The following is an 11,552-nucleotide window of genomic DNA, read 5'->3' on the forward strand; positions in this document are numbered from 1 at the left end:
CCATCCCCCCTCCTTTTCCCACCTGGGATCGAACTCTGTTTAATTTTGACCTTCTCTCATGCGGGCTCAGACCTCCTGCCAGCCTAAAAATTGAGGCTGGGTGGGAAACGGAACTTAAGAGGCCACTAATCGGTCAGTGAGCTTCTTGAAACACTGCATCCAGCTCATTGAATCCAAGATGCTGACATGAACCACAATGATAATCTGGTCCCACTGCCTTTGGCTCTCTGTGCACAGAGGCCAGCTTTTCTATTGTACATCTCCTGCACAAGTGCTGCATTGTGCTGTGGGTTGAAAGGAAATGAATGAAAATCGCTTATTGTCACAAGTAGGCTTTCAATGAAGATACTGTGAAAAGCCCCTAGTTGGTTTCTAGGGTTGTTGGTTACATCTCGGTAGTTTGATGAAATCTTCGTAGTGTTGACCGAGACCCTGCTTGATCAGCTTAGACAGACACAAGAAAACGCACGCTGTCTACTTTGGGTATGACAATCTTCAAAATCAATCATATAGAATACAACTCGGACTCACAGCTGAACTCTAGGTATAACCTGCCCTAATGGAGGAGGCTGGTCGGGCTACGATCACTCGGTGTGGATGTCTTCTTCTCTCTGAGCTCCGGGTTCAGGGGTCAGTCTCTGCGATGGTTGCTCCCAAGTGAGCACTGACGATATGTTCCTTCTTTTATCCAGGTTCTGCTAGTGCTGAGATATGATACACACACACTCACCTGGCCTGAGTCCTATTGTCTCATCAAGACTAATACTCATTAATAGAGATAAACAGGATATTCCTGTTTAGCCAGGGTAATTCAATCAAGATTCATTGCCCTCTGAAATACTCACCTCTGGCCGGCTATTAGTCCATTATGGAGTCTGATGGCCTCTTTGCTCATCGTTTGTCCAGCTGCGAAGTTGATCTTTACTGTCTCAAAGTTAGTTACATATTCATAACATGGTCCTCTGTCCTTTTGTGTTAACGTGATAGCTACTGCAATGGGTAATCATCAAGTTCCGTTTAGTGATACTGAGTTACTGTGCTGACTTGTGTGGTCTGGCAGAAGGCCAGGACTTTATTTGGTAGTTCCTGTTTTGGACCTATATGTCTTTTCCCTCTGTCAGCCTGTCCCCAGTACCACAGTAGTTGTGAATAGGTTTACAAAGTCTTTATTGATTCTGAAAACTGTTTACAAGTATACAGTAAAATGTACAAGCTAGGAGCTGTTTCCATGCTTGCTGGTACACACGGCTCTGTCCAACTGATCCTGTGGCATGGGTCACATTCTCTCTTACACCACTGTGTAGGTGGTACTGTTCTCAGTCCCACATTAACCCGTCATGTGCCAGACCCTTATATTAAAGTAAAGTAGCCATAGTCCCAGACGACCTTAGGCTGCTTTCCCCTCTGAGAGGGCTGGTTGCGATTTAACCTGAGGATCATCACACCTCAGGCAAGGGGCAAGGTTGAGAAAGTGGACCTCCTCAGTTAGTACGGGAATTGAAGCCCCACCGTTGACCTTTCTCTGCATCCACATATCAGCTGTCCAGCTTACTGAGCTAAAGTACTACACCAGAGTACCTTGGAACCATCTCTCTGCCATGGCGGGTTATTCTCGTGTCTTTCCCATATTTCCCTGCAGGATTCTCAGTGACGTGTTAGGCAGGGTCGACATGGACTGCACTTGATGCAGTGTAGCAAGAGACAGACCTCTAACACTGGATAAGATCAAACACAATTTTATTTAACGTACTAATATACATGTTCAACTGTGGGCTGACGCTGTACTGAATTGACTGGAGACCTGATGCTAGCCTGGCCAGACTTACTAGCTACCGCATGATGTTTGCACCGGCTAGCTCATGGACTCTGACTGTCTCACTGGCTGGGTCCAGAGAGAGCGGGAAACCTAGTGCACTCTGGCTTTATAGTGGTAGTGTCCTGTCTGGTGATTGGCTGCTGTGTTCTGTGTGCTTACTGGCCATCCTGTGTGTCAATCACTGCCTGTCTGCACTCCATTATATACATAGGTGTATATTATGACACCCAGCATCTGCACCAGTAGAAATGCACCTCCCCTTTAAGAAGTTTTAATTGGGCAGCACGGTGGCACAATGGTTAGCTGTTGCTGCTTACGGCGCTGAGGACCTGGGTTCAAATCCCGGCCCTGGGTCACTGTCCGTGTGGAGTTTGCACAGTCTCCCCGTGTCTGCGTGGGTTTCACCCTCACAACCCAAAAGATGTGCAGCGTAGGTGGATTGGCCACGCTAAATTGCCCCTTAATTGTAAAAAATAATTGGGTACTCTAAATTTATTTTTAAAAAAGAAGTTATAATTAACAGAAGTTAATTTGACCTTATGCTAGACCCTGAGGAAATTGCTTACACCACTCAGGCATTCACTCACCAGAACATTTAGTGTGCATAATCTTGTAAATTAGCAGACCAGGTCATAAACAAAAGACTCGTGATAGCGGAGCCAGATGTCTACTGTAGGCCAAAGGTAAAGGGCAGCTAGACTGAAAGTGGCTTCAGATTGTACAGCCAATGCCACTTATAGTGTCAGTGACTTAACCAAAAGCCCTGATATTACCTCAGGGCAAGTTTGAGGCAGGTCAGAATCCCCTACACAGAGTGGGCCCTGAGCCCTGAGCCACTTTAACTCCCAGGATTCATTTCAATTTCTCTGCACTTTCATCAGACTAACAACAGTGGTAATATGCCATCAGAGGACAGTACGGTAGTACAGTAGTTAGCACTGTTGCTTCACAGATCGAGGGTCCCAGGTTCGATTCCCAGCTTGGGTCACTGTCTGTGCGGAGTCTGCACATTCTCCCCATGTCTGCATGGGTTTCCTCCGGGTGCTCCGATTTCCTCCCACAGTTCAAAGATGTGCAGGTTAGGTGGATTGGCCATGATAAATTGCCCTGATTTAGAGTAGGGTGCTCTTTCCAAGGGTCGGTGCAGACTCGATGGGCTGAATGGCCTCCGTCGGCACTGTAGATTCTATGATTCTATAAGATCCAGCAGGCTGGAGCAGTGGCCAACCCCAGAGGGGACCCAATGGAACAGTGCTCGGTATAAAGGTGGTCCCCAGGCTAGAGAAGGTCTCCATCGAGCTGCTGGAAGCAAGACGTAAGAAGGCAGAGGATTCTTTGCAAAGCCTGAAGAAAAACTCCTGCTTTGCCAGACCCACAAGCACACTTCATAAGGTTAGGTGGATGGGCCATGTTAAATTGCCCTTTAGTGTCCAAAGATATGCAGGTTAGGTGCATCGGTCTATTGGTACATTAGTGATAGTGGCCACAACATGGTACAATTTAAGCTTGTTATGGACAAAGAAAGAGTCAAGTTGCAAAAAAAGGTTTGGATTGGGGGAGAGTGAATTTTAGTAAAATAAGGCAGGATCTGGTCAAGAAAAACTGGTAAGAGTTACTTGAGGAGAAATCTACAGAAGGGGGAGGGGGGTTCAAAAAGAAAATCGGGAGGGTATAGGTTCAACATGCTCCCTCCTGTGTGATGGGATGGAGTAACAAGCCCAGAAAACCACGAAAGACCACAGATATTCAGGATTCGATGAAAAGGAAAAGAGAGGCTTTTAGCAAGTAAAGGGGAGCAAGTCAGCAGAATCATGATGGAGTACAGAAAGTGCAGGTTGGAGCTTAAGAATGCAATGCGGAGAGCAAAGAGGGGATATGAGAAATCTCTGGCTGGTAAAAGTTGGGAAAATCACAAGATATTCTACAAGTATATCAATGGGATGAGGATAACCAGGATCTGTGATGCTAACCACTGACTGCCATACTGTAACATTCCGAGCAACTTGGGTTAAATTTGGGTGCACATTTTTATCCTAGTACAACTCACTTTAAGGGCAGCACGGTAGCATTGTGGATAGCACAATCGCTTCACAGCTCCAGGGTCTCAGGTTCGATTCCGGCTTGGGTCACTGCCTGTGCGGAGTCTGCACATTCTCCCCGTGTGTGCGTGGGTTTCCTCCGGGTGCTCCGGTTTCCTCCCACAGTCCAAAGATGTGCGGGTTAGGTGGATTGGCCATGATAAATTGCCCTTAGTGTCCAAAATTGCCCTTAGTGTTGGGTGGGGTTACTGAGTTATGGGGATAGGGTGGAGGTGTTAACCTTGGGTAGGGGGTAGGGTGCTCTTTCCAAGAGCAGGTGCAGACTCGATGGGCTGAATGGCCTCCTTCTGCACTGTAAATTCTATGTAAAACTAACCTTTGTGGTTTCGCAGAGATTAGCACAAACTAAGTTGGCCCAGTCAAACATGATTTTCTTCATTTCAAAGGGGGATAAAAATTAATGCTGCTTTTGGAAAACTATACTTAATGCTGCAGGAAACAAGCAGTGTTGAAGCCTCTACAGAGGCTCCTCGTTTTCAAGTGAAGTGCTATATTCATGATTAAGTGTATGTCGCTAAAGTGAAGCAGATTATCCTTGGACTAGTGAGTTTTAGACAAGTGCGGAGATTTAAATCGACTGCAGACTGAGCGACTCTCCAATGTGGATCCAATGACATTCTTCATTCCTTTTCATCAGTGAGCTGGAAATCAGGAGTGGTGCCACATTTCCCTTTGTGTTCAGAAGGTGGAAAAGACACAATAACATTTTTTAGCGGTTAGGTTTCGTTTGGACTGGTCGAGCATTTGTCTCCGGCTCTATGAAAATCATGTCTCTGGAACTGATGTCTGACATTCCCACCACTAAGTTAAAAATACTGCCTCTGAGTACATGCACTTTAGAGTTGAGGGGGGGTGTAGTAGCAGATTTACGTTCCAATAAAATGTGTCACTGTCGCAATAGGGCATAAATCATAGCCCTTTCTTTGAGCGTTTTCTTTGCTTGCTGAGCCCAGATTCTATGGGCACTGGCCCACTTGTCACTCTTGATGGGTGTGTCTGGACAATGGGTAATGCAAGGTATTTGACGACAGAAGGCCTTGTAGCCGAGTTCAACCCTGCTAATCCAAAGTCTACGTGGTGTGCCCTTACACCGAAATATTACTGTGGCAGCAATCAGGAGTACCAATCTTAGTTTCTGTATTGTCCAATATGTTCAAACAGCCTGCCAACTCGTTGTCTAGTCAAACGCATTAATAAAATGGTCACTCGAACAAGCAATCAGTGTGTTCCCGGGCCACTCACTGAGGCACTGTTCTTGCCCCTACCTGCAGCCTGGCTGCAAGCAACTAACTCAGCCCTGACTGCAGATACTCCTCTTTATTGGCTCCTTGCCCATTGCATGATGGGCAATCAAACTATCACAGTGACGGAAGAAGGTTAGGAACAGGAGGGCGATCAGCCCTCGAGCCAATTTGCCATTGAAATAGATGCTGGCTGCTCGGACCCTTCTTAAAAGAGTGCAAGGTCAACACTTTGTGTTCACAGAATGGATGAAGTGGATGTATAGAGTTTCCAATGGTCAGCAATTTCCTTACAACTGCACCCCCCGGCTTTGCTGGAATGATGATGAAGCCCACTGAACTTCAGGGAAGTCACACCAGCCAAATGGAAGAGGTTCCGGGGAAATTTGCATGGTTATGCCACCCTAGTTTTGTGCACAGTCACTTCCAGGCCCCTTTGACCCTGAGTCACAACACAATTGAATTAACAAATAATTCCCAAACCCACAATCTCCAGCAGCTGGAATGACAATTGGCAGCAGATACATCTTCAAGTTCCCCTCCAAGGCAAACATCATCCTGACTTGGGCATGTATTGCCATTCATTCATTGACACTGCGTTGCCTAGAGCTCTCCAACTAACAGCGCCGAGAGAGTTCCTTCATCACATGGGCAGCAACACCCCAAGAAGAAGGTCCAGCACCACTTTCTCATGAGAAACCAAATCGGGGCAATAAACACAAGTCTTGCCAAGAATGCCTACATCCCCCGAATGAAGTTTGAGGAAAAAGCCACATTCTAACAAGCCTCAGAGAGAAAGGGGTTCCCTTCACACAAACATTATAGTTACATTACAAGTACAGACCAAAACTATTGTCAGGGTTCAGCCTAAAATCGGAGTGAGGTTCAGCAGACTGCGTGGAGGAAAGTGTATGGGTTTTGGAAATGTGATGCTGTATTAACTAACTGGCTTGCCTTAGCCATGTGACTCGCCCATGCGGATTCTGTCTCCGGAAGCAGGCACCTTACGATCAGTTCAATTATAAACCTCTCACAGAGAAGTACAGCTGTCCTTCTGCTTGCAACATGGTAGCAGAGAATGGCAAACAAAATAGATACTGAAACCTGCAAAAGGAGCAGAGAAGACACAAGGACCCCGGGTGGTTCAAAAACTGCAGAAGGCTGCTGAAAAGAACAACGGAAAACAGACAAAAGCTGCAAGTAAGGCAGCTCAGGAATGCACGTACAGGCTGTAAGTGAAATTACTGTCTGTAGAGAAAAGCTAAAAAGATGATACCTTGGAAGCCATGGCAATGGCAGTCCATGCCTGGATTCCCATGTCCCGGGGGTCACCCTGACACCATGGCCCATCCCCTGGTCATCAGGGCTACTCTCCCGGCCCTGTCAGACGTTTCCCACCCCCAGCCAGTCATGCCAGCGGCAGGACCAGCAGCCCACATTCTCACCTCTGGAAACATGACCTACCTCTTCCCTCTCCCTCAGCAGCCACTGCGCCTATTCCCGATTTTTAAAACCACAGGTCATCCTCGGCATCGGTAATTCTTCCAAGCGGAGGCGGAGTATCGGCTGAGCCCCGGAGAATACCGGGATGGGTTCCATTCATGATATGCCAATGGCATTTATTGTACGTGCGGCACAGAATGCATTCACACCGATGTCGAGGCACCGGAGCATGGCATTCGTCGGGCACCCTGCGCCAACCTCGATTTCTGGCTGATACGAGATTCTCCGCCCAATCGCCTTTCTCAATTCCAGCATCGGCCGAAGGAGAATCCCGCCCATTAGCTCCAACAATGCGGAATCTGTATGGATAGAGCTGCGAAATACCAAGAGGCAAAATACATTAGTAGGGGTTGTATATACACCGCCAAGCTTTAGTGGTGATGTTGATAACAACATTAAACAGGAAATTAGAGACACATGCAATAAAGGAACGTCTGTAATTATGGGTGACTTTAATCTACATATAGATTGGGCAAATCAAATTAGGCACAATGCTGTAGAGTAGGAATTCCTGGAGTGTATAGTTTTCTGGACCAACACATTGAGGAATCAACTAGAGAGAAGGCCATCCTCGACTTGGTATTGTGCAATGAGAAAGGAATCATTGGCAATCTAGTTGTACAAGACCCCTTGGGGATGAGCGACCATAACATGGTAGAATTTTCATCAAGATGGAGAGTGTCATAGTCGATCCTGAGACTAGGATCTTGAATCTTAATAAAGGAAACTACAATAATTTGAGGTGCGAGTTGGCTATGATAGATTGGGAAATGTTACTGAAAGGGATGATGTTGGATAGGCAATAGCAAACTTTCAAGGAGTTTGTATTCCCGTCTGGTGCAAATGTAAAACAGGAAAGGTGGCCAAACCATGGATTACAAGGGAAATTAACGATACAATGAGATTCAAGAAAGAAGCGTGCAAATTGGCCAAAAATAAGAACAGGCCTGAGGGTTGGGAACAGTTTAGAATTCAGCAAAGGAAGACCAAGGGATTGATTAAGAAGGGGAATATAGAGTACGAGAGTAAGCTTGTGAAGAACATAAAAACTGACTGTAAAACTTTCTATCGGTTTGTGAAGAGAAAATGTTTGGTGAAGACAAATGTCAGAAACCAGGGAATTTATGATGGGGCACAAGGAAATGGCTGACCAACTAGGTTCATATTTTGATTCTGTCTTCACAAAGGACGTCACAAATAATGGACCAGAGATCTTGGAGAACACTGGGTTTAATGAGAGGGAGGAATTTAAGGAGATCAGTATTATTAGAGAAATGGTGTTGGGAAAATTGGTGGGATTGAAGGTCGATAAATCCCCAGGGCCTGATAATCCATAACCCAGAGTACTTAAGAAAGTGGCTCTAGAAATGGTGGATGCATTGGTAGTCATCTTCCAGGGTTCTATTGACTCTGGAACACTTCCTACAGATTGGAAGGTAGTTAATGTAACCCCACTACTTAACAAGGTAGGTAGAGAGAAAACAAGGAATTATGGACCAGTAAGCCTGATGTGGGTCATGGGGAAAATTCCAGAATCCATTATTAATCCGAGAAAACAGTGGCAGGATGGGACACAGTCAGCATGGATTTAGGAAAGGGAAATCATGCTTGACAAATCTACTGGAATTCATCCAGGTTGTAACTACTAGAGTTGATGAGGGGGAACCAGTGGATGTGGTTTATTTGGACTTTCAGAAGGCTTTTGACAAAGTGCCACATCAGAGATTAGCAATAAATGCTAACACTCCATTTGCCTTTTTAATTACATGCTGTACCTGCATACCAACTTTCTGCGATTCATGAACAAAGACACCCAGATCCCTCTGTACGGTGCATTCTGAATCTGCTTTCCATTTAGATAATAATTTGCATTTCTACTTTTTTTTGGCCAAAATGGATAACCTCACACTTATCCACATTAAACTCTGTCATGTGAGTGTCCCTTTAAGAAATGTTTGATCTTACTACATGACTTGTAGTGCGGCTTCAGTGATATAATTTGTGGGTGGAGCTGGGCTGTGGCTGTCAGGTGAGAGGGGGTTTAGTGTTTGGGTTTCAGTTTTGGTTTGTTGCTTTGGACTGCAGAAGCGAAGTCGTGTTTTCCTGTTTTCATTTTAAAGCTGTTCCAGGGAACTGAAAGCACATTGGGTGTGGTAACTTTAAAGCTCGAGTTGCTTTCTGGAAGGAGTTTTGAATCTGCTGGTTGGAGGTTGGATCAGAATCTCAGGGAAAGGACCAATCCCATTCAAGTGAGATTGCAGTGTGCTGGGCCACACCCTTGAAAGGGGTTTTGGTTTATTGGACTTTGTATTGAATTGGAACAGCTACTAAGGGGGATTCATTAAGAGGTATATACATAGATTACTGTAGCTGTTGTGTTTTCTTTACGTTTGTAATTGATTCTTGCTGTGTTTTATATATGTTAACTACATTCTTATAATAAACTTAAAGCTCTTGTGCTCATCCTAGCCAAATTCAACATAAAGGTTATAGGTCAGGTGAACTTCATAATACACTTTGGAGTTTCTAAGCCCTGGCCCATAACAACTCCATCTGCCAAATTTTGGCCCGATCTCCTAGCCTATCGATATCCGTCTGTACAATCTTTATTTCCTCTTCACTGCCTGCTTTCCTGCCTATTTTAGTAACATCCGCAATTTTTGCTATGTTACACTCTGCCCCGGCTTGCAGATTATTTGTATAAATTATAAACAGTTGAGGCGCGAGGACTGACCCCTGCGGCACCCCACAAGTTACAGTTCACCAGCCAGAGAAGGACCCATTTATCCTGACCCTCTGCTTTCTGTCAGTCAGTCAATTCTTAATCCAATCCAGTACTCAACCCCCCAATCCCCTGCGATCTCACCTTCTCGATCTATCTTTTATGCGGCACCTTGTCAACAACTTCTGGAAGTCTAGATATACCACATCCACAGGCTCCCCATTATCCACCTTGCTGGTTACGTCCTCAAAGAACTCAAGCAAGTTTGTCAAGCATGATTTACCCTTCATAAAACCATGCTGACAATGGTGGATTGAACTTTGTCTTTCCAAATGTTCAGTCATCTCTTCCTTAATGATTGATTCCAACAACTTCCCCACCACAGAGGGCAAGCTAACCGGTCTATAATTTCACTTCAATAAAAGTCTCTCACAGAGACACACTGAAGGAATGCAGCTGTCCTTATAATTGCAACAAAAAGAGTCTGAGCTCAGACCTTAATTGGCATCTTATTTCACGCTACACATGTAGCATGGGGAGAAGTGCACCAAAGTAAACTTGTAGCCTAAATATCAGGTACTACGACAAGGAAAGTAACAAAACTCACTAAAATGGCTCACCAATTCACTGAGCTCCTTGCATTTCAGCATGCAGTCAGCATTGTATTTAAAAGCACAGACAATGACGTGGAACATAAGTTAAGTGAGGAACTCGCAGTCATTATGTGGCTTACCTAATGAAATGGATCTGTTTTCTCTATCAGCCACATTAATCACACATCTGTACTCACAAATAAAACACAAAAGTTTCACAAGCTGTCAACATAAGTGGTCTAACAAATGCATGTTTTGGAGATTAGGAACAACAACATAAAATTGAAACACGGATATGTGACACAGACGGTGGCTATTTAATAGGCACCTTGTTAATGGGATCATTAATTTAAAGGCGCCAATTAATAGGATTGTGCACTTAATGGCAGTATCTGATCAGGTACCGACTCACTCCTGGTATGTTATCGTGAGTAATTTGACATATAGACAGGAATATTGGGCAAGCTACAGAGGGCAAGATGTCACACCAGCACCGCAAGTGGCTCAACTAATGTAGTGGTGGATTAGTTTGTTTTCTCCTAGGTGAGGAAGTTTAGCGTGGAGGGGTGAATAAACACATTAGACTCTCCCAGGTCAGTTGTAGCATGGTCAGTGTTATAACCTGCCTGCTTACCATTGGCTGGGGACTAATGACAATCCCACAATCCTGTGGGAGTATGAGCTTCCCCAATGAGGGGGGGCAGAGAAATCATTAGCAGACTCCCTGCATAAATAGAGCTGGCCAGTTTGGAACCAGGGAGAGAGGAGTTGGCAGCAAGGGAAGTTGTTGCTGCTGTTGTATATATGTGTTATTGTAAATAAATGTTATTTCTTTGTATCCTGAAAACTCATGCTGGATTCTTCGTGGCCCTCACAAAAGTCAGACATGCACTAAATGTTACCAGCACGAGTTAATAATACTGCTGGAGCAAAACTCAGTGCCTCAGACTTCCACTCGTCAAATCAAGTGTCAAGTGTGAAGATATTGGCCCCTTTAACGTAATCAAGTGCTATTAACATGTTCTAATGGCACTGGCTCTCTTAAATTCAGAGATGGCGTAACACCCTCAGTGCATCGGCTGGTGAAGACATTGCCGAGTATGGGGCTGAGACACACAAACGAGAAAGGTCTTAGGCCTTAGTCCCCTGTCAGTGCATCAGTTCAGTAATCTCTGCCAGAGCGGCTTCATAGCCCCAAGGCAGTGAATTTCCCATTCATGGTGCCACGATGATCGTTTGGGTCACTGTCTGTGCGGAGTCTGCACGCTCTCCCCGTGTCTGCGTGGGTTTCCTCCGGGTGCTCCGGTTTCCTCCCACAAGTCATGAAAGACGTGCTTGTGAGGTGAATTGGACATCCTGAATTCTCCCTCTGTGTACCCGAACAGGTGCCGGAGTTTGGCGACGAGGGGATTTTCACAGTAACTTCATTGCAGTGTTAATGTAAGCCTACTTGTGACAATAAAGATTATTATTAGTATGATCCCTGCGCAGGATGTGTTTTCCTCACCTCAGCTCCCAAGATATCCGTGCACACACAGGCACAGCATGCACACCCACCTGAGAGCTGTCAAGCACCAC

Source organism: Scyliorhinus canicula, chromosome 5, assembly GCF_902713615.1.
Source record: "Scyliorhinus canicula chromosome 5, sScyCan1.1, whole genome shotgun sequence".
NCBI lineage: Eukaryota > Metazoa > Chordata > Chondrichthyes > Carcharhiniformes > Scyliorhinidae > Scyliorhinus > Scyliorhinus canicula.